We start from the raw sequence: 21,081 nt of genomic DNA, 5'->3' as shown, positions 1-21,081 counted from the left end.
TCTTATCAGCAATGCAGGCTTTTATGTTCCAGGTAGATTTGTGCTGGAGATTACAGCCTTTAAGTCCCTGTGGTCTCATTCTACTTCAAAGTCCAGTTGTGAGAAATAATATTTACAAAGGAGTGGTACAAGGACCTTGCTGCCCATACATTACACTAGCTAGGCTAACTGTTGCCCTTGGATTAAACGAGATCATAACAGGGCTGTCAACTTGAGGTTTGATTCCTCGTAGACCTCCCTTTTCCAAATTTGTGCCTTAGCCTAAGCCATCAGCCTATAGAGAGAAACACAAAGTCTCATGGAACACGATAGTACTTGCTGCTGCATTTTCTGCATGCATTGATGTTTAGGGCATAATCTGAGGAATCACACAGTATCCTCCTTTTGAGGACACCCAGAAGTGAGGCTGCTCTACATCAGGAAAAACTGTTGATATTATCTGTAGAAGACACTAACCCAAAGCCATTCCCAAGGCCCTTGCCTGCCCTCCTTTCTCTGTAAAGGCCAAAAAGTCAGATGCTCACTTTTCCAGTCTCTCTTGTAGTGAGGGGGAATTCATATGATCCCGTTGTGGCCATGAAACATAGAAGGAAGTCTGCAAGGAAGCAATGGCAATTGGCAAAAGGAAGGGATGGCAATTACTTTCCTGATGAAAAATACATGTGGGAGGAGAGATCTCTAGCCTGTCCTTACCTCTTCTCTCTACCTTGGTCATGGATGTGATGTCTGGAGTTGTAGCAGCCCACTTGAGGCAGTGAGGCTACAGAGTGATAAAAATCAACACCCTAAGGATAGTAGGGAAGACAGATAGAAAAAGCCTGGGTCTCCGATAACATGACTGAACAAGTGCCCACCTCTGGACTTCCTGTTAGTGAGAAAAATAGCCACTGATTCATGTAAAGCATTATTAACTGTGTTTTCTGTTACTTGCAGCCTAATATATAATTAATTTTTGTTTTATAAAATGTTATGTCTTGTAATTAAGCCTGTCTTTGTCTTAGCTTTGGCTACCAGAAAGTTACAAAATTGTAACTAACATCTACCATGACTCTGCTAATTTTTGTCTCTGGATTTTGTGGGCTTTTTACTCATGTTTTTATTTCACCTGATTCCTCCAAGTACTTATTTTGTTATTTTGCATTATGTGCATTTTACAAGTCAAAATTTTTTTCTAGAACACAGCAACGTATAAATAATACATAAACAAAAAATCCAACCCTGCCGGAAGATTGAAGTCATGTTTGAATAAAGATTTCCCAGAGGGACAACATCTGTGCCTCACTCTTTAGTTAAATTCAGTAATTACAGTAATTCCTAAGGTTGTAACTGAAGTGAATCAGTAAGTAGTTTAAATAGTGGCCTATTAAACATTGTTCTGTATTAAAATTCAGAACTCTAAGATCTTAAAGTAGGGGGAGCACAGACTTCAGGAGACCTATAAACCTTTTGACATAAACACAATTTTGTTTGTACACACAAATGTGCGTTTTCTGGGGTAAAAGCCTGAGACTTTCATCAAATATGCAAAGTCCGTTATTCAGAATAAGGTTAAGAACTTCTGGGTCAAGTTACATTTACCCTTTTTGAGTCTTCCTCCCCATGAATCACCATTGTGGTTCATTTGGGGTTTTGCATTTCTGTCAAGACCCCGAACTTCTGTCACAGTGCTGATGCCTGCTTCATCCTGAGAGTACACACTCCATCAACGTTAGCTGACTTGCATTGATATGTAATTATGTACACTGCATTTGGTGTCTGGAACGGCAGTCTCTTGTTGATCATCCTGGAGGCTCTGAATCCATCGGCTGCATCCCAGTGGGCTCGGTGTGTTGTAGACACACAAATCAAAGTAGTGTGTGGGAGGAGAAAAATCATTCCCTTCCAGGATAATACATTTTTCATGAGAAACAGGTCATTAAGAACCATTGCCTGGTGCTTGCTCTCATTCTATCTTTTCATCCTTCCTCTCTTGTCAAATTATTTGGCCTCCTTCTTCTTCTCTCTGTGTTTCCCCTCAGCTTTATTCCTCTGCATTTGATTATTTTACCATCTCCTTCTTTCTAATGTATTTAAATGCTTTCTACCTGATATGCATCTTTGAACTCTTTTCTTGCCTGACTTTTTTCCTTTTCCATCACATGGTATCTGTCTCCTCATTTGCTATTGTGCATTATACTCACATTCTAGCTGATATATTGCACAGATTTCCCCAAACTTATAATTTCAGTTCCCAGTACATAAACAGACAATGCTCTTACTTGTTTTTCCATGATACTTTGATTCTCCCTGAAGTTTTAATTTTACTGCCCATTGTCATATTTTTCTATTCCCTTTTACGCCTGTGAATACAGACCCAATCATTTACTTGTGCCAATTTTCTACGCTGTCATACAAATTCTGTGGCAGTTTCCTCGCAAATGATGGACTTGAAGCGATCAATCCATCGCATGTCTTAGAGCAACTTTCTCTTCTCCGGTTAAAATCAGGAGTGGGTTTAAGTGAGCCAGAGATTTTTGAGGAAGGAGATTTCTGTCATGAGAGGAGTGACTACCGTGAAGGGAAAAATATCTCAGTGAAAACTTCTTTCGTGTTTCTGTTGACAGTTCTTTTTTTCAAGCAACTGAGTCAGTTATAATTTTTAGCAAAATTTAATTACATGCAGAGAGTAAACATCTGGAAATCATCTTGGGTAATCAGTGTGAACTTATACGGTAAATCAGAGACTTATATGCCAGAGTTTAGAGATTACAATCTTAATAATCATTATTCATAAAAACCTTTGTTTTCAATCTGTCTTTAAGAAATAATTAGAATTCAAGGCATTCATGAAACAGGAAACTTGCCACTTTTTTTTCTTACTTTATGTATATCTCCCTCAGGACAGTGGGGGTTTTGGAAGAGGGAGTTAAGTACTGGTTTGTTTTTGGTGTGTAAGCTTTTGTCTTTAAGTCATTTATTTGTGAAATTTAAGAAGCAGTAGGGATTCTAAGTCAGGCAAGTAAGCTGGAAAACAATACAACTTGAAAATTACCCAGGCGTGAAATCCCCTTGATCTAAGGAATGCTTCCAACATTAAGTTCTCCATAAGCATGAACTATAAATGATAACATTCCAAAATTAGTTTTTTGAAGGAAGGCTCATAACAGGAAACTCGATCATCTGAAATTAACCCAACCTACCTTCTTACTAACCTAAAATGATAGCCTCCGCCCCTACCCAATATGACCTAAAAATAATAGATTGCATCTCACACCAATGTAACTTGGCTTGAGCCCAAGGATTAATACATACATGACACTCAGAATTGCATCCAAAAGAAGAAGCAGCATTCTCTTCCTTGTGAGCTGTCACAGTGCGGTAAGCCTCCCTGGCTCCGTAATCCTAATGAATGTCCGTCGTCTACACTGTGTTCCAGTGTGAAATGCAGAGCGGCAACACTCTTTGCTGTGACTCTCAGGAGGCTGCAGTTTCAGAAGGTGTGTCTCAAACTCTCTGTTCTGAGTCTTCCATTCTCAAAGGGATTTTGTGTCTTCACTCTGAAAGCTGATAACCTGAGGAATTAAAAGGCCGAGACAGGAAAGAAACACAAGGAAAATGCTTGTTTTTATTTTTTCATTTTACACGAGATAGTCGTATGGATATAGACCAGAAAATGCTAGAGGTAGGAGAATAATCGGTTTAAAACAGTGAAGAGTGGGGAGAGACAAGGAAGAGATGAAGGTGTAGAAAATAATGGAAAACAGAAGAAGTGACCAAAGGAGAGAAACAGATAGCAGGGCTGCATACTGACTTTTGTGAGCCTTGGGAACTTTTGCCTTATGGGTTTCATTCTCCATAAGAAAATATTAAAAATTAGATTTTACTACAGCGTTGGAATAAAGGTGAATATACTGATATTTGTATTAAATTGTTTTAACCTGAAAGGTCATGTTTTTCTGCTGATTTTAAAAGAAATAAAAACATTTTTGCGTGCTTCTAAATTATTATGGGCCCAAGGCACCTTTCCCCTCTGCCTAGTGGAGAAGTGGGCCTTATAGGGAGAGTGAGGGAGAGGGAGTTAGCAAGAACTCTGCTCAAAAGTGCGGGGAAGAGTTTAAACTAGCAATGTAAAAATTAAATAAATACAGATAGCAGTGCCTCACCATAGTCTAGATCTAAATTATGTGTTATTCCTAATCACTCCAGCTAACTGTTATTGAACAATTACCATGCGTTAAACACGTCACATGCTGTATCTCACTCATTCCACACAACAACCTGAAAGTTAAGCAGACAAAGATGTGCCTTGAAACCTTAGGGCCCCTCACTTGCTCCGCTTCCTTCCAAGCCTCTGTACCCAGTTTTTAAGAGGGTCTCTCAAGATTGTATATGCGTCAAGCCCTACAAAACCTGAACTTGTTCGTATAGGTGTATATGTATAATCGGTGTATGGACAGACAATATCCCCCCAATTCACTGTTCAGCTCACTGAAACACAGAAAGGCTAAAGGATTTGTAGATTGTTCAGAGTCACAGGGCTACTGGTTAAAGGATAGACTTAGGGAGATTGAGTGTGGCTAAAAAAAAATCTTGATTCATAGGTTAGAATCAGATTGGATGCAAAAATAAGTGGAAGGTGCCCAGAACTCCATTCTCAGCCTACCTTTCCCAGGTAATCTCTTTAACATCTCCGGCTTTAGCTGTCACCCCATGGCTGGTGACCATCAGATGTATAGCTTCAGCCGTTTCAGTTAGGATGCTTTCAACTGCCATTAATAAGATCCTCACCCAATGATCATAAAAGATATGAAAACGCTCATGTGAGAGGCCATCCAGTGGTAGAGTAAGCTTCCAAGATGGCTGATGCACAGATTCAACAACATCGTCAAGGAAACAGGTTTTCCCTCTGCACTCTGCAGTCTTCAGTGCTGGCCTCATCCTGTAGCTTAACACCTTTGTGTCTGTAGGAAAGTTGTCAGCAGCACCAGAGCTATAGGCTTCCTCATCCAAATCCACTGAGAGAGAAAGCCTGGCTTCCCATGCCTTTCCAGAAGCCTCCTTGCCTCTCATTGATGGGAATTAGATCACATGCCTATTCCTGAACTAATTTCTGGCAAGTAGGATACTTTTAGATCAATCAGGCCTACCTTCGAGATGAGGCCAATTTCCTAATTCACTGAGAGAGGAGTGGAATGGGTGTTGCAGAGTCGGCAACAGTGTCTGCAATGTGAGCTCCAGACCTGGTCTGATAAGTGCCCAGCAAGCATCTCCCAATCTTACCATCCACAGTCATATTTGGTGCAACATGTCCAAAGCTGAACTCACGGTCTGCTTCTAGAAACTGCTCTTCCTCCCATGTGCCTTATTTGGAAAAATACAAAACCAGAACTCAGAAAATAACCTTCAACTCCTCTTACTTCTTCACCCTCCCCATTGCCCAGTCAATCATCAAGGCTACTGCCCGCCAGTATCCTCAGCATCACCCTATTTCATCCCCTCATTACTCCTTACTTGAATTATCATAATATCCCCTTACGTGGCCTCCTTTGACCCATATCCCCATTTGCTACCAGAAGTATGTTTCCAGATGGAGTAATAAGGGAAAGAAAGCTCATGTCATTACTTTAAATAACTTCCATTAGTAGCTCCCCATTAGCTTCTGGATACAACTCATTTATTCATTTATTCAATATATACTTACTTGGGGTCTCCATAAGACAGAATCTGGGCTCAGTGAGATGGATAAAAGGATGAATAAAATCAATGGGGTCCCTGCCTTCACTGGGGTTTACAGTCTAGGGGACTTTGGAGGGCATGGATAGGAGGCACCTGGAGGGAAGTCCTGATCCAGTTTTTATAGTAAATCAGCACTTTGAGCTTGCACGTGGGAGGGAGCTGGGAAAAGAGCAAATAGCAAGCAGTGTCCCCAGCTCCCAGTGTCCCCAAAATTTCCTGAACCTTAATAAATTACTAATTGTATTGTCCTCATAAGCGTTTGATTATGTCCCCATCTCTCCATTTAGACTATTGTCTTGTTCAACTTTATATCCCCAAAGACTAAAATTTCTGTGCAGCTTATTTTTCATTTCATCAATCTGTTTATTTATACCCTGCCTTGGTTCCCCCCCCCACCAAAAAAATATTTGGGGCTGCCTGATCCACAGTAGAAATGCAACAAATATGGAACAATTTTACAAGTAAAAAGGCCCCGAGACCCAGAAGCTTAAACCTGTTGACCAAAGTCAACCAGGTAAAATTCTTCTGAAAACTTTTCCTGTGAAAGTTGGAAGAGTTATCACGAAAGGCAAGTTCTCAATCATAGGAAGTATCTGAAGACAGGCTGGATGTTGTGGGTCATTGGTTATTCTTAGGTTCTTGTGGTCTTGTCCAAGCTGTGATTCTACAAAGCACAGTACAGGTAAGTGATTTACAATACCTTAGAGAAGTTCTTAACTTTAAATACATTTTACAGTGATCTTATCTCTCAAGTTCAAGATTTTAGATATTTTAGGGAATTTTTGGTTAATACCTATAAATAATATTTATATAAAGTTTAATAGTCTCCAGGCCAATACATACTCTAATGAGAATCCAAAAGTATGTTTACCTAGATAAATTTACCTTTTAGAATATGAACGTGGGGCTTCCCTGGTGGCGCAGTGGTTGAGAGTCCGCCTGCCGATGCAGGGGACACGGGTTCGTGCCCCGGTCCGGGAAGATCCCACATGCCGTGGAGAGGCTAGGCCCGTGAGCCGTGGCCACTGAGCCTGTGCTCCGCAACGGGAGAGGCCACAACAGTGAGAGGCCCGCATACCACAAAAAATAAATAAATAAATAAAAATAGAATATGAATGTGTATAATAAAGGTAGCACATTTTGAATTTTGTCCACAAAAGCAGTTTCAAGTGAGTGAGTTGTGCTAAATGCCTTTAAAGAATAATGCAACTTCTGGAAATCCCATGGAGGCAGCCAAAGTTGTCAATGAAATAAGAATTAACCTTGAGGGATATTTTAATATACGAATGCTCCTAATGAGTATGCTAAAATCATGTGAAATATCTCTCATCAGTATCAACAATTTGTGAGGCTTATCACGTGGATGGAATACTGAGGATATGAAGGCATTAAATGTTCAAAGCCATTGCCTTAGGATGCCCCTTGGATTCTTAAGTGCAATTTTTATTTAATTGGAGTTCATAACTTTTCACTGGACATTCTACCTCCAAATTATAATTAAAGTAATTGTGAAAATTATTGTTCTTATTTTGACTGTGTGACCAAAATTTCTGCTGTACATTTTGTATGGAGCAGGGTGAAATTATTCTGTAAAAAAATAAAAATAAAAAAATAAAACTTTGAAGACATTTTGATAGAATTTACCTCTCCTAAAAACTTTCTGGTCTAATCCACGATATCTAGCTGAATAGCATTGCCTACATTCTTCTTTATCTATTAAAGAGTTATTTGTAGACTCTACGATGAGCCTTCTCCTACCTCTCTAGAAATGCCAGAAATACTACTAAACCCATGAGATATAGTAATATTTTTCGAAAAAACACCTAATCAAATTTCTCCTTTCCAGGCATTTTCTTCTTTGTGGAAATGAGCTGCAAAAGACCTGGCAATTCAACTCTCAATCATAAACAAAGCCTACTTATCTTAAAACTTGGTCAAGGCAGAACTCAGTCCACAAATCTCTTTTCAAATTGTGCCTAGTAATTTGCTTTGTGTTTGTGGAAAGACACAGCTTGTTAATAGTAGGGCTCAACTGCTAAACTTAGAAAGAGAGTCCAAGAGGAAGAACCCAAGGTAAACAGAAACTTCCAAAAGTTGTAAATAACAAAAGACACACAGATGAGGTGTGTTTCATTGAGTTGCCACATCATAGGCTCATAGTAAATTAGTACAACATGGCTCAAGATCTATGTGTACAGTTTCTCCTATTACCTAGCACAATGTAGACACACTTATCACACTCCAATCCTTGCCTTCAACTAAGAAAAGTAAACAGTGTCATGACATCATTCACAGCCAATCACAGCACAGCCACGAGGACGAAGGAAGTGTTGGGAGAGTCCTTTTGCAGCTGAGAGACAAGGTGAGAGACAGTATGTTTGATAAGTTGTCCTAACACATTCCTTGGGGGTTCTGAGCTGTATTTATAAAGTAACATTTGTTGGTGGCTCAAAAACTGTCCTAGGAGGTGGGCAATATGTCACGTTCCAAAGAGGAGTGATTGTGGTGATGGACCTAAGGTGACCAGGAACAACCTTTGTTCACTGTTCCATCACATGGCTCTATAATAAATATTAGTCATCCAGTGTACACATAGGATGTGGTGAGGCTTCCTGTTGAGGGCAAAACCTTCTTCCAGAGATCAGAGTACACTCCCTGTTCTAGGCAGATCCCTAATCAGATTTACTATCTTTACCTTGGAAAAAACCACGGCTTCCCCATTAAGTAGAAGCTGTCACAGAGCAGCAGCATTGGCGCCTATATATTACAAGTTCTCCTTTTTCCTTCTGAGTCCCAAAGAGTTCATGGTTTCCTGGTTTTGATTAAACCAGATTGTATGTTAAAGTTGTGCTTCTCTCCCTTATCTAGCCTCCCCTAATTTAATGTAAAATGTTCCAAATGATCTCACCCTGTGGCTTCATTGACTAGAGATACTGCAAAATCAGAAGGCACCTCTATTATACTAGGAGGCACACGCGCATTTTATCAGACTCTATCTCTTCTGTTCTCTACGAGAACACAGTTCTCTCAACACAGGTTTGTAGATCCTTTACTGGACTTCAGAAGTTTTAAAAAAAATAGACACTCTGATATCATCAACCACACAAAATATTGTATTATTTCTTTGGCTGATTTTTACTTAAAAATGTAAATATAATGTGGTTTTGACTTTTTCCCTACAATAGAATAGCCTGTTACCTTAAAAATTCTCAATATAGGACACATCATATGCTATCTCTTCCTATTCAAAAAAGTAACAGTGAGTTAGAACTGACAGAAAGAACTGACACTTGATACCTACTTGGGATTTATGGAGAAACAAAATAACATGTTATATACACGGAGCAAATCCTCTGAGCAGCTTTACTGACCAGCCATACACCCACTTTATAGATACTGCCTCATAGAGGATGAAGCCTGAGCCAAGTTAGATCCTTTCATTGTGACTGTTGCCTTTCTAAGAAGGATTGTAGAGTTTTAAGGAAGGCCAAGCACCCTGTTTGGGCAGCCTGGTGACTGTAGCAAGACTTTCTCTTAGACCCCAGCCCATCCTTCACTCTCACCAGGCACTTCACACTTGCTCCGATCCTCCTAGATGGAGCAAAATATTAATAATTAGAACTCATTGGGTAGCTGGAGTCTCTTGGTATATTTTAAATTCCTCCGCCTTCAATAAAAAGCTCTCTCAGTGACACTGACTGGCACTTAATAAGATGTACAGCTGGTTCTGCATATAAGGTGCCTGAAAGTTGCCACTGTGTCTTAACAACAAGTAAAAAGCCGAACAGACTGAAAAATCAACAATTCTTCCTGGATCCTTAAGAGCAGGGAGGACACAGGGCTAATCACTGCCCCCAAGATTGAAGAGAGAGACATGCGAACACAGGGAGCTGCCGCTTACCAGAACAGAGACTCAGGAGTACGTCTGGGTAGGAAAATTCCCTGATCTGTAATTAATGAATTGCTGGAGGCTGAGTGAGAAAAAATATGAGAGTTAAAAACTCCAGGGGCACCCAGTCATACGGGGACCCCAACAATATTGTAAGATTTACCTCCAGGAGCTTGACCAGTTTCCCACAGTAAATTTGGGGGGAAATCCTCTTGAGCTCCCTGCAGGCGGAGGGGAAAATAAACCATTTTGAAATATGCCAGAGCATTTTGTTCCTAACAAGCCCTGCCCTCAGGTGGCACTATTTCACCAGACCCTACCTGCTAGGGTATTATCACAACCTAACTGACATGGGGAAGGGAAATACCCAACTCCAGCCCACTCTAGCCATCCTGACCCACCTAAGAGGGGAGAAAAATACAGAGAAACACTTTTGAAGTCCATAGTCTAGAAGCATAGGCTCACTGAAAGACTGAGATCTAATCATAGGAGTATAGAACACTTCCCCTCTCCCCACACCTCACTGTCACATTACTAAAGGTTTATTTACAGCAGTTCCTTTTATCTAGTACATTATGCCTAGCTGTCAACAAAAACATACAAAGCATACTACAAGACAAAAAATTTGAAGAGATAGAGCAATCATCAGAACCAGAAGTGGCAATGCTATTGGAATTATCAGACCAGGAATTTAGAACAACTATGATTAATATGCTAAGGGATCTAATAGATAAAGTAGAACAGGTGGGCAATGTAAGCAGAAAGATGTGAATGCTAAAAGAAGAACCAAAAAGAAATGCTGGAGATCAAAAATATTGCAACAGAAATGAAGAATGCCTTTGATGGGCTTATTAGTAGACGGGACACAGCTGAGGAAAGAATCTCTAAACTTGAGGATATCTCAGTAGAAATCTTGAAAACTAAAAAGCAAAGAGAACAAAGACTGAAAAGAAACAGAACAGAATGTCCAAGGACTGTGGGATAACCAAAAAGGATATAACACATGCATAATGGGAATATCAGAAGGAAAAGAAAGAGAGATAGGGACAGATAAAATATTTGAAATAATAATTTCAAATTTCTGAAATTCATGAATGGTAGTCAAAAACTGAGAATTTCCCCAAATTAATGTCAACACAAACGACATATCCAGGAAGCTCAGAGAACACCAAGCAGGATTAAAAACAAACAAACAAACAAACAAAAAACAAAAAAACCCAAAACTATACCTAGACATATCATTTTTCAAACTACAGAAAATCAAAGAAGAAGAAAAAAGTCTTGAAAGAAGCCAGAGAGAAAAAACCTTGCCCACAGAGGAACAAAGAAAGATAAGAACTACATCCAACCTCTCTAGAAACCATGCAGGCAAGAAGAGAGTAGATACCAACCTAGAATTCTGTACCCTATGAAGTTATCCTTCAAAAGTGAAGGAGAGGGCTTCCCTGGTGGCGCAGTGGTTGAGAGTCCGCCTGCCAATGCAGGGGACACGGGTTCGTGCCCCGGTCCAGGAGGATCCCACATGCTGTGGAGTGTCTGGGCCCGTGAGCCATGGCCGCTGAGCCTGCGCGTCCGGAGCCTGTGCTCCGCAACGGGAGAGGCCACAACTGTGAGAGGCCCGCGTACTGCAAAAAAAAAAAAAAAAAAAAAAAAAAAAAGTGAAGGAGAAATAAGGACTTTCTCAAACAAAAATTGAGAAAATTTGTTGCTAGTAGACCTGCCTTACAAGAAATGTTGAAAGAAATTTTTAGAGAGAAGAAAAATAATATAGGTCAGAAACTCAGATCTACATAAAGAAAGGAAGATTATTGAAGAAGGAATAAGTGAAGGTAAAAAAAAAAACCTTTATTTTACTTATTTTTAATTGATCTAACAGATAACTGTTCAAAATAATAATAGCAACAATGCATTCAATTATGTATGCATGTGTATATTGCTCATGCATATATATGCTTATGGATGCGTATATATAAATGAACTGAATGACAGCAATGATAAAAGGGATGGGAGGGAAGAATTAGTATTATTTTGTTATTATAAAGTACTCACACTACCCATGAAGTGGTAGAGTGTTATCTGAAAGTAGACTTGGATTAGTTGTAAATGTATATTGCAACCCTAGGGCAATCATTAAGAAATGGAAAAGAAAAAGCATAACTGATATGCTAAGAAATAGGAGAAGATGAAATCACATAAAATGCTCAATAAAACCACAAAAGGGGGCTTCCCTGGTGGCGCAGTGGTTGAGAGTCCGCCTGCCGATACAGGGGACATGGGTTCGTGCCCCGGTCCAGGAAGATCCCACATGAGCCATGGCCGCTGAGCCTGCGCATCCGGAGCCTGTGCTCCGCAACGGGAGAGGCCACAACAGTGAGAGGCCCGCGTACCGCAAAGCAAAACAAAACAAAACAAAACAAAAAAACCACAAAAGGCAGAAAAAAGTGGAAGACAAAAATAGGAACAAAGAACAAGGACAACGAATAAAAATCACAGTAACTAATATAGTAGCTATTAATCCCACTATATCAATAATCATTTTGAATGTCAGTGGTCTAAATGCACCAATTAAAAGACAGAGATGGTCAGAGTGGATACAAAAACAGGACTCAACTATATGTTTTCTACAAAAATTCCACTTGAAATGTAAAGGTGCATATAGATTAAAAGTAACAGGATAAAGAAAAATATACCATGCTAACGTTAACCAATAGAAAGCAGAAGTAGCTGGAGTTCCCTGGTGGCGCAGTGGTTAAGAATCCACCTGCCAATGCAGGGGACACGGGTTCGAGCCCTGGTCTGGGAAGATCCCACATGCTGTGGAGCAACTAAGCCCGTGTGCCACAACTACTGAGCCTGCACTCTAGAGCCCGTGAGCCACAACTACTGAGCCTGCACTCTAGAGCCCGTGAGCTACAACTACTGAGCCCTCGCTCCACAACTGCTGAAGCCCACACACCTAGAGCCCGTACTCCACAACAAGAGAAGCCACCTTAATGAGAAGCCTACACACCACAACGAAGAGTAGCCCCCGCTCACTGCAAGTAGAGAAAGCTTGCATGCAGCAACAAAGACCCAACCTGGCCAAAATTAAATAAATAAATAAATGTATATAAAAAGAAAAGAAAGCAGGAGTAGCAATATTAACTTTAGACTGAACAGAAATCAAAGTGAGGAAAGTTATTAGGGATAAAGAGGGGCATCACATAATGGTAGGGGCCAAGTCTCTGAAAAGATGTAACAGAGCGTCAAACCTCATGAGACAAAAACTGATAGGAGAAATAGATGAAACTACTATCATAGTTGGAGATTCAACACCCCTCTAAAAGAAGTGGACATACCTATCAGACAGAAAATTAATAAGGATATAGTTGAACTCAATACTGCTCTCAACCAACTGGATATAATTGACTCTTTCATAAAACAACAGCAAAATATATGTTCTTCTCAAGCTCACATGGAACATTCCCCAAGGCAGACCACATTCTGGGCTATAAAATACACCTTAGCAAATGTAAAAGAATAGAAATCATACAATATCTGCTCTTGGACCACAGTGGAATTAACTAGAAATCAATAACAGAAAGATAACTGGAAAATCCCAAAATACATGGAAATTAAAAAACACACTTCTAAATCACACATGGGTCAAAGGAGAAATCTCAAGAGAAATTAAAAATGAGATTTACATCTACCACACACACCTAAAATCCAGGATTGTTCTTGGCCAGAAGTCACTCACAAGCCTGAGCAACTGCTCAGATCACTGAGATCCATCTATGGACAGTTCCATCTTACCTGTACCTTAGTCCTCAAGCCAGCCATCACTGTTTCCTTTACCTTGGTTTGCCTACTTCCCTCTAATCTCTGGGAAACTCTTCCTACTTTACTGATCTCCCTCTGTTCTCTGTCACGTCTCAGACCTCCAACCACATATGCTATCACAGTCAGGACCGACACCAGGATGCTAGGACGCCCAGGCCTAACTATCCACCCTCATCTCCTTCAGCTTTATAAGGGCTGCTCTGAGGCCATTGTAGATTTGCCCATTTGACTTTATTCTGATCTTGTGTCCAGAGTTTAATGGGGGGAAGGTGAAGGTACCTTCTGTCAACCTCAAAACCTATGGTCCTCAGTCAAAAGGATTTCAGGGACAACTGATCCCAGAGAGCATCCACTCTTTTCCATTCTTACCCCCAATCCAAGATTTTATCTGAGCATCATAAAATAATATCAACAGCCCTTCTCTGTTTCAGTCAGTTTAAGTCAGTGATTTAGTGATTTTGCACTTCCTGATACTTTAAAGGACTTTTGAAACAGAGTCCTAAAATTTCTTTTGACCTTGTTAAAAGAGTTGTTTTGGAACAACTTTAGAAAAGATTCCAAGATGGGATTGGGAGAAAAGAGCTATAGCCATAATATGTTTTTTTTTTTTTCTTCTTTTTTTTTTTTGTGGTATGCGGGCCTCTCACTGTTGTGGCCTCTCCCGTTGCGGAGCACAGGCTCCGGACGCGCAGGCCCAGCGGCCACGGCTCACGGGCCCAGCCGCTCCGCGGCATATGGGATCCTCCCAGACCGGGGCACGAACCCGTATCCCCTGCATCGGCAGGCGGACTCTCAACCACTGCGCCACCAGGGAGGCCCCATAATATGTTTTATATTCAGAGTTTCTTCATATCAGATAAGATTATTTTATAGAGAATTTCTCTTTTATATTCTTATTTTTTAAACCACATTTTTCTTGCTGAGATGTGTCCAATGGAATTATTGAGCCCTAAACTTCTTTCCTACAAGGGGCAGAAAGTGTACTTCCTAGAGAGAGATGACATCTCTGAAATGGAGCTATTTGTGGAAATTCTTAAGTCTCTCAGGGGGACTTTTTCTTTCACTCAGAAGGATCGACCACAAAGCAGGTGGTCCATGCTCTGGTGAGTTCCAGGGCTAGCCTTTGACAAAACTGAGTAACTGGCAAAGTTAGACTTTGCCAAATCCTCCTACACATCCACACCCACGGCCCAGACATACACCAAACACCACGAACCCTAGTCTGGCCAATGTCCAGAAACCTCCCACCTTCCTTCTCCCCTTTCTGTGAAAATATCCCCTCAGGAGGCTTACCTACTCTAAATAGAGGAAATAGGATCACATTACAGAATATTGAAAGTCATTGGAGGTTTTACAGTTTTAAAAACACTAAAAGTCATCTAGTAGAATTCTTTTCAGAGTTGTTCATTTGTAATGTTTTAGCTGCAAAACTCTTTCTTCAAAAGAAAACTTGAAAGGAAGAAAGCAAATAATACAGATTATGAATATATATCAAAGAAAAGCAATATATACACAAAAAAATCAATATATAATTAAGACAATCAAGAGCTGCTAGAGCCCTCTCCTTCCCTAGAGGGGAAACTGAACATCCCCAGGGTTAGAAAACTACCAATCTAATCCAGTCTCTTCAATTCACAGATGACGATCTTGAGCCCCAAATTGAACCAACTTGTCCAACATTGCCCAATGAAACGAAGACAAGGGTCAAATTCTCTTCAGGGACATGTCCTTACTATCACTGAGCCTGACACAGGTCCTCAGAGATCCTGCAATAAATGTCAATTATCTGAATTCAACAATTTATGCTATGGTGTTAATGGCTGGCACCATCTTTATACATTACCCCTCTTAGCGGTGTTTGCTTTCATTTGAACAGGATTCCGTTCCTTAGATCAAAGAAAGGAATATCTAACAGCAAATATCCAGATGTCACGATAGGCTTGTTGGTACAGAAAACTGAGTGTAGAATAAAAAAACCTCCAGAGAGGGCTATACTGTCATTTGAAAATCATGTACAATTTTATAATATAATTTGTGTGCTGGGTCAGGGGCCGGGGAAGAATCAAAAGCAATACTTGTTGTTTTCATAAAAGTATCTAAAATAAGAAAACCTAAACCAAAGCATACTGACTGGTCCGATGTGCTAAAGTTAGAATGAGGAAATATTCAGAGTTGGCCCTTCAGGGTAGGACATGTTTGTTAGCTACTTGTGATGTTAGCACCTGTGTGGTACAGTACACTCTATGTCACAACATGAGCAGAATGTTTTCTGTTTCAAGATGAGTGTAAGTTCTATTTTAAAGTTTGCCTTGATATTACAGTAATATAGTACAAAAATAAGGCTTTCAGGCCTTCAAAATGTATTTCTGTCTCTTATTCTATTTCTTCCTGCCCATAAATTGAGAAAGTTGCAAGAAATAAGTGGGGGTTATCGAAGTAAATGATGACAGGTATTATACTGTGAACAAATGCATCAATGGAAAATCAACAAAAATTCCATTTCTTGGAGATTTAGAAAAATTGAGTCTTTGGAAAAAACAACTACACTACCCATCACCACCAGCAGCCTCACTCATTACGCAACCAAGCTGACTATATACCTTCCCTTCAGTCCTTCTCCTTTTTACATTGTTACTATTATTAGAGTGTGGTTTGTTACAATGGGAAGAAAAAAAGAAACTCATGTCAATTATGGTTTCTCATTTATTGCAAAAAAAAAGAGATTCAACTTCCCAGTGTGTTGTAAATCCCAACACTCAACAGCTCTGTGTGACTATCATCTTGATAGTCAAAATCATGCAAATCTAATATAAAATGCTATGAAGTTGTTTATTTTTCTTCAATTCACTGGTGTCGGCAACACATGAAATTGAATAAGGAAGTCACAAGGGTGGTGAAAGTTTTCTATCTTGAAGTTAGAAGTTAAAAAAAAATCCATTTTACATTCTGTGTTCTGTCAAAGCTATAGCTGGCAAGAGAATTAAGAAGAAATTCCAAATTATTTTCCTGTCCAATTCTACCATCAAATGACGAACATCAGTTTTTGCTCTCAGTCAAATCATTGTCCTTTTCAGCCATTTTGATGGCTCCATCAAAAGGGTGTTCTGTTCAACTGTTTGCTCATGTGCCCAAAGATGGTGGGGAGGGAAAAATTCTATAGTGGATCCTTAGACAACATGGGTTTGAACTGCATGGGTCCACTAATAATGGATTTTTTTTCAAAAGTAAGTACTACAGATTACAGTACTACATGATCTGTGGTTGGTTGCATCCAGGGATTCGGAACCATGGATACAGAGGGCCAACTGTGGAGTTATACTGGATTTTCAATTGCCCTAACCCGCACCTTGTTCAAGGGTCAGCTGGATTTTGTGAACTATGCGAGACTATCATTAAGGCTTAAAGTAAAAATGATTAGAATGTCTGCGGAAGGTGCTCCAACCATCAGAATTCTTGCTGAAAATCCAAGAATAAAAGTTAACTTTTGTTGCCAAATATCAGCCTCCAAATCTGGCCAAGGCATCTGCAGGAAGACCTCAGCCTTGCTTCCAGAGCACTAGACTGTCTACCTTGCTTTGTGAAGATCTGCATGCTCGTCACATATTTCTAGCCTTTGTTGAGTTCTAGATTTTTTGAGAAATATGATTAGCTGCTTTCAAGAATTTAAAGATTCAGTTGCCCTATTTTTGGAATGCAGAGAAAGGGTTAGGAATAAGTCTTCAAAATACTTAATAATCAGTACTGCATGGGCAAGGACAAGTGAGGACTCAAGCTGGCCACAAATAATAGGTATGGCTGCATTGGACTGTGTGTAGTGAATACCAGTTTTTTCACCCTTCAAAAATAACAATGAGAACGAAACATAGGTATCAACATGGAAAGATGTCCAAGTTAGAGACAAGTGAGAAAATAAAGTTGAATGATACTATGTATAGCATGGCTCCATTTATAAATGTTTAGAAGCATCTAAAGAGACTTAACAAAATACTCCCATAGAATTTTGACAAACATGTGCAGAACCTTGGGCAATAAGATCTCCTGAGGCTGATCCCTAAATTCTAGTCCTGATTCTATCATGTTGCTTAACCCTTTCATGCCTCAGGTTCTGTACAATCAAGGAGTTAGATTAGAAAATCATTACACCTATCTACAGTTCTAGTTTGCTGTGAGTGTAACAGTATTCTTCCTTAGTTTCCTTTTGTGAAATAAGGGGTTAAAAATAGCTTCCTCAAAGATTATTGTGAGGCTTTAAACAAGCAGGTTTGTAAAAGTCCTTGGTAAACTTTTATATTATATTATATTATATTATATTATATTATATTATATTATTATATTATATTATATCAATAATAATCCATAGCCTTAAAAAGCCTCCACTAACATTTATTAGTTGTTTGTACTAGTTCCTCCTAACTTCAGCTCAGTTGGGGATATTACCTACACATATTCTTTATCATCAAACAAAGAGCTTTAGATTTAAGGTTATTTCAGGGGCTGAACCATATCAAATGTCAGCCTCAGGAAGAAAAATCTATTGCAGCAAAGTTGACAATTAACCTCTGAAAAGTGAATCCCATTTTCCCACTGATGTCCTTAGTGAAATTAGAATCATGTTTCCCAGAAAATATTTCAGTGGATTAGGTGACAAACTCATTTTCCTATTTGAAAAATTATAGAAGTCAGATTAATCTTTGCAGGGTCTTTGTCAACTAAAATAGTCTATGGTTGGGGCTTCCCTGGTGGCGCAGTGGTTGAGAGTCCGCCTGCCGATGCAGGGGACGCGGGTTCGTGCCCCGGTCTAGGAGGATCCCACATGCCGTGGAGCGTCTGGGTCCGTGAGCCATGGCCGCTGGGCCTGCGCGTCCGGAGCCTGTGCTCCGCAACGGGAGAGGCCACAACAGTGAGGGGCCCGCGTACTGCAAAAAAAAAAAATAAAAAAAAAAAATAAATAAATAAATAAAATAGTCTATGGCTCTGATTGTATTTTAGGATTCAGTCCAGGAGGTACTCTCCCTCAAACTGAGATGACAATGAATGGGACCCGCTCAGATTTCCATAGTGCCTTAGGAATGTGTATCCTTTCTTGATGTCAATCCAGTAAAGTTGAGTTTATTCCAAATTTGCTTCTTATTAAACTGTGTGAGAACAGAAATAGGATTTGGTGATGGATGTCACTGAGTAAACAATTTAATATAAAGAACTTCCTAACAGCCAGAGTTGTCCAATATACTGGGTTGGCCAAAAAGTTTGTTCGATTTTAAGTAAAAATAAAAGACATTTTTCATTTTCACCAAGAACTTTGTTGAACAATGTATTTATTAACCGAATGAACTTTTTGGCCAGCCCAATAGAAATAGCCTGCCATTGGATGAATTGAGTTCCCTGGGAGGAGAAACAGTCAGGAGAGGGATCTCACTGATTGTTGGGGAAGATTGTCTATTTTGTGTAGGGTACTTGTGTTAATCTTTCAACTCCTCTAATGAATTGTCATCATGCTGAGAACAAGTTTTTTCCTTTGGCTTGTTTCTGGATTTCTGGACACATTGTAGACATTCAATAAATATATCTTTAAAGAATGAAGAAATAACACAGAGAGGAAACTTGCATTTATCAAGAGGGGCATAGAGAAAGTTTAAGATCTCTTAATTGTGAAATTCTTGGAAGGGTTCATTGTCCCTTGGAAAAGTAAATTCAGTAGTAAAAGTGTAATGTCATAGTGACCATTTTGAAATTTTTCAGAACTCTTTGCTACCTCCAGACAGTTGTCCATTTTTTCTTTCAGTTGTCTGCTTAGACTATTCACTTTCTTTATAATTTCAGGCCCTAACTTTATACTTGGACCTTCTGGAACTAAGAAATCATTCTTTTCGCTGCACCATGTATAATATCTAAAAGAGCTATACTGCCAAATCATCTTTTACCAGTGGAAGCCACATATTGATAACAAAAAACGCTTGATTCCAAAAAGTTTGAAGTCTTACATTATGGCAAATAAATCACAAAGTTGGTAACTTCTGAACTGTACAAAACTTGTCTGATTCGAATAACATATTCTTGAATCTCATGTTATTCTTGAGTCCATCCAGTACCCTGATTTGCTCATGTCTGTGTTTCACACCCTGAGTCTCAACTCTTTAGTTGGTGGTAAAATCAATTTAATGGGTTACAAACCAGAATTTTTGGAAAAAAAAAAAAAAGAGTGAAATGGCAAATATCAGAATGCATCATATCTAATAAGGTGAAGTATTTTTTCACAAAACTTTTATTTTAGTAATTTAGATTTATGTGTATGTGTGTATATACATGTGTTGTGATGTAAAATAGATTTCTTACAATGGATCATGAATGAAAATAGTTTTGAAAACCACTGGTTTACAGGCTGCTCCAGGACCCTTAAAATAATGTCAACAGTATGTCTCTGGCTTAAAAGGTCCACTCACTACCCAATTTTCTCAGAAGATTCTTTTGATAGATAATCAGGCTTATACATGGTAAAATTACTCAGTTCAAAATTTTTTATCAGCAGTAGGAGGAACAGATGACCCAGTTCTCAAAGTTCATGCACTTGAGCCAACTGGAATGAAAATAAGAAGTGTAGGATGTTATTTATTTTACATCATCCACAGACGAACGGAAGGACAAGTGCTTCATAGCGCCAAGGGTCCCGACATTTATGACCTGCTTCCTTCTCTGGTGTCTATACACAGGCATCCTTCCTTCCCTGGATTTATCTTTGTTGCCTTTCTTCTTTCTATCTTAATAGCCCACTATTACAGTCTCCCTTATTTCTTGTTTTCAGGCACTTGGCAAATATGGGAGGCAAAGTTTACAATAGTTAAGTATTTCTAAGCATCTTACTTTTAAAAGGTTGTTAGAAAGGAGCCCTTTCATCTACCCTCCTGACTTTTTTTTCCTTCTCTTCCCCCGCTCTCCCAAAACCACAAGAGAAGTAGTTAAGGCCACTCCTGTTGCTTAAAGTGGGCTCTGTCTCCTCTAGAGTGGAAAAGATTCTATGTGTGCTGGCAGTAGTTGGAATAAGTCAAAATCTTTAAAAAGATAAGTGAATGTAAACAGTTTTAAATTACCTTTTTAAATGTTCTTTCAGTAGCTTTACATAGCTATAAATAATATACAGTTCACAAGAAGAAGAAAGTTGATTCTTATAAATATTTTATTCTTTCAACAGAACTAAAATGTTGAATGCATTTCACTTGGTAATATATTCTCCATTTAGTGGTGCTTTTCAAAACAGCTTTTTTTCCCCCCATTTCCATCTTATCAGTATGGTGCACAGAGAATATTTTACTTGAGGCTGAATCTATTTTCCCAATTTTTTTTGGAGTGTCTATTCTCTAAAGAAAGTATTATTAAAAGCAGACTTCTTCAAAATGGACTTTAACAGTAATTATTTTCTTTGAATATGAGAAGGATATTTTGATTTCCCAAATGCACGTTAACTGAATTCTTGAACTGGATCCTTTTGTGGCTGAATTTTCTCTATTTTTTTTCTGTAATAGAAACATGACATTGCCTCCGAGAGAATGCTGAAGCTTAAGACTCCTTGGTACGTGTCTTGCATGAACTAAAGCCGAGGATATCAACTTCATTTTTCTACTCTGCTGTGACTTCTAGAGGTCACCAGTAACTTTTGAAAT

The 21,081-nt window shown here is 39.2% G+C and overlaps 1 long non-coding RNA gene across 1 annotated transcript in view; it reads right to left on the bottom strand.

Moving 5' to 3' along the window:
- Nucleotides 1–5,712: 5,712 nt before the first annotated feature.
- Nucleotides 5,713–21,081, bottom strand: part of LOC308617562 — a 33,565-nt gene continuing 18,196 nt past the window's right edge. Inside the window, exons 2-4 of the long non-coding RNA XR_014015888.1 lie at nucleotides 9,768–9,825; nucleotides 9,617–9,686; nucleotides 5,713–6,379 (exon numbers count right to left, since the gene is read on the bottom strand). This is a non-coding gene — a long non-coding RNA (uncharacterized lncRNA). The remainder of the gene's footprint in view (nucleotides 6,380–9,616; nucleotides 9,687–9,767; nucleotides 9,826–21,081) is intronic.

The sequence above is a fragment of the Mesoplodon bidens genome (genome assembly GCF_964165515.1).
Source record: "Mesoplodon bidens genome assembly, chromosome: 5".
NCBI classification, from domain to species: domain Eukaryota; kingdom Metazoa; phylum Chordata; class Mammalia; order Artiodactyla; family Ziphiidae; genus Mesoplodon; species Mesoplodon bidens.
This window is presented reverse-complemented; position numbering and strand designations above follow the sequence as displayed.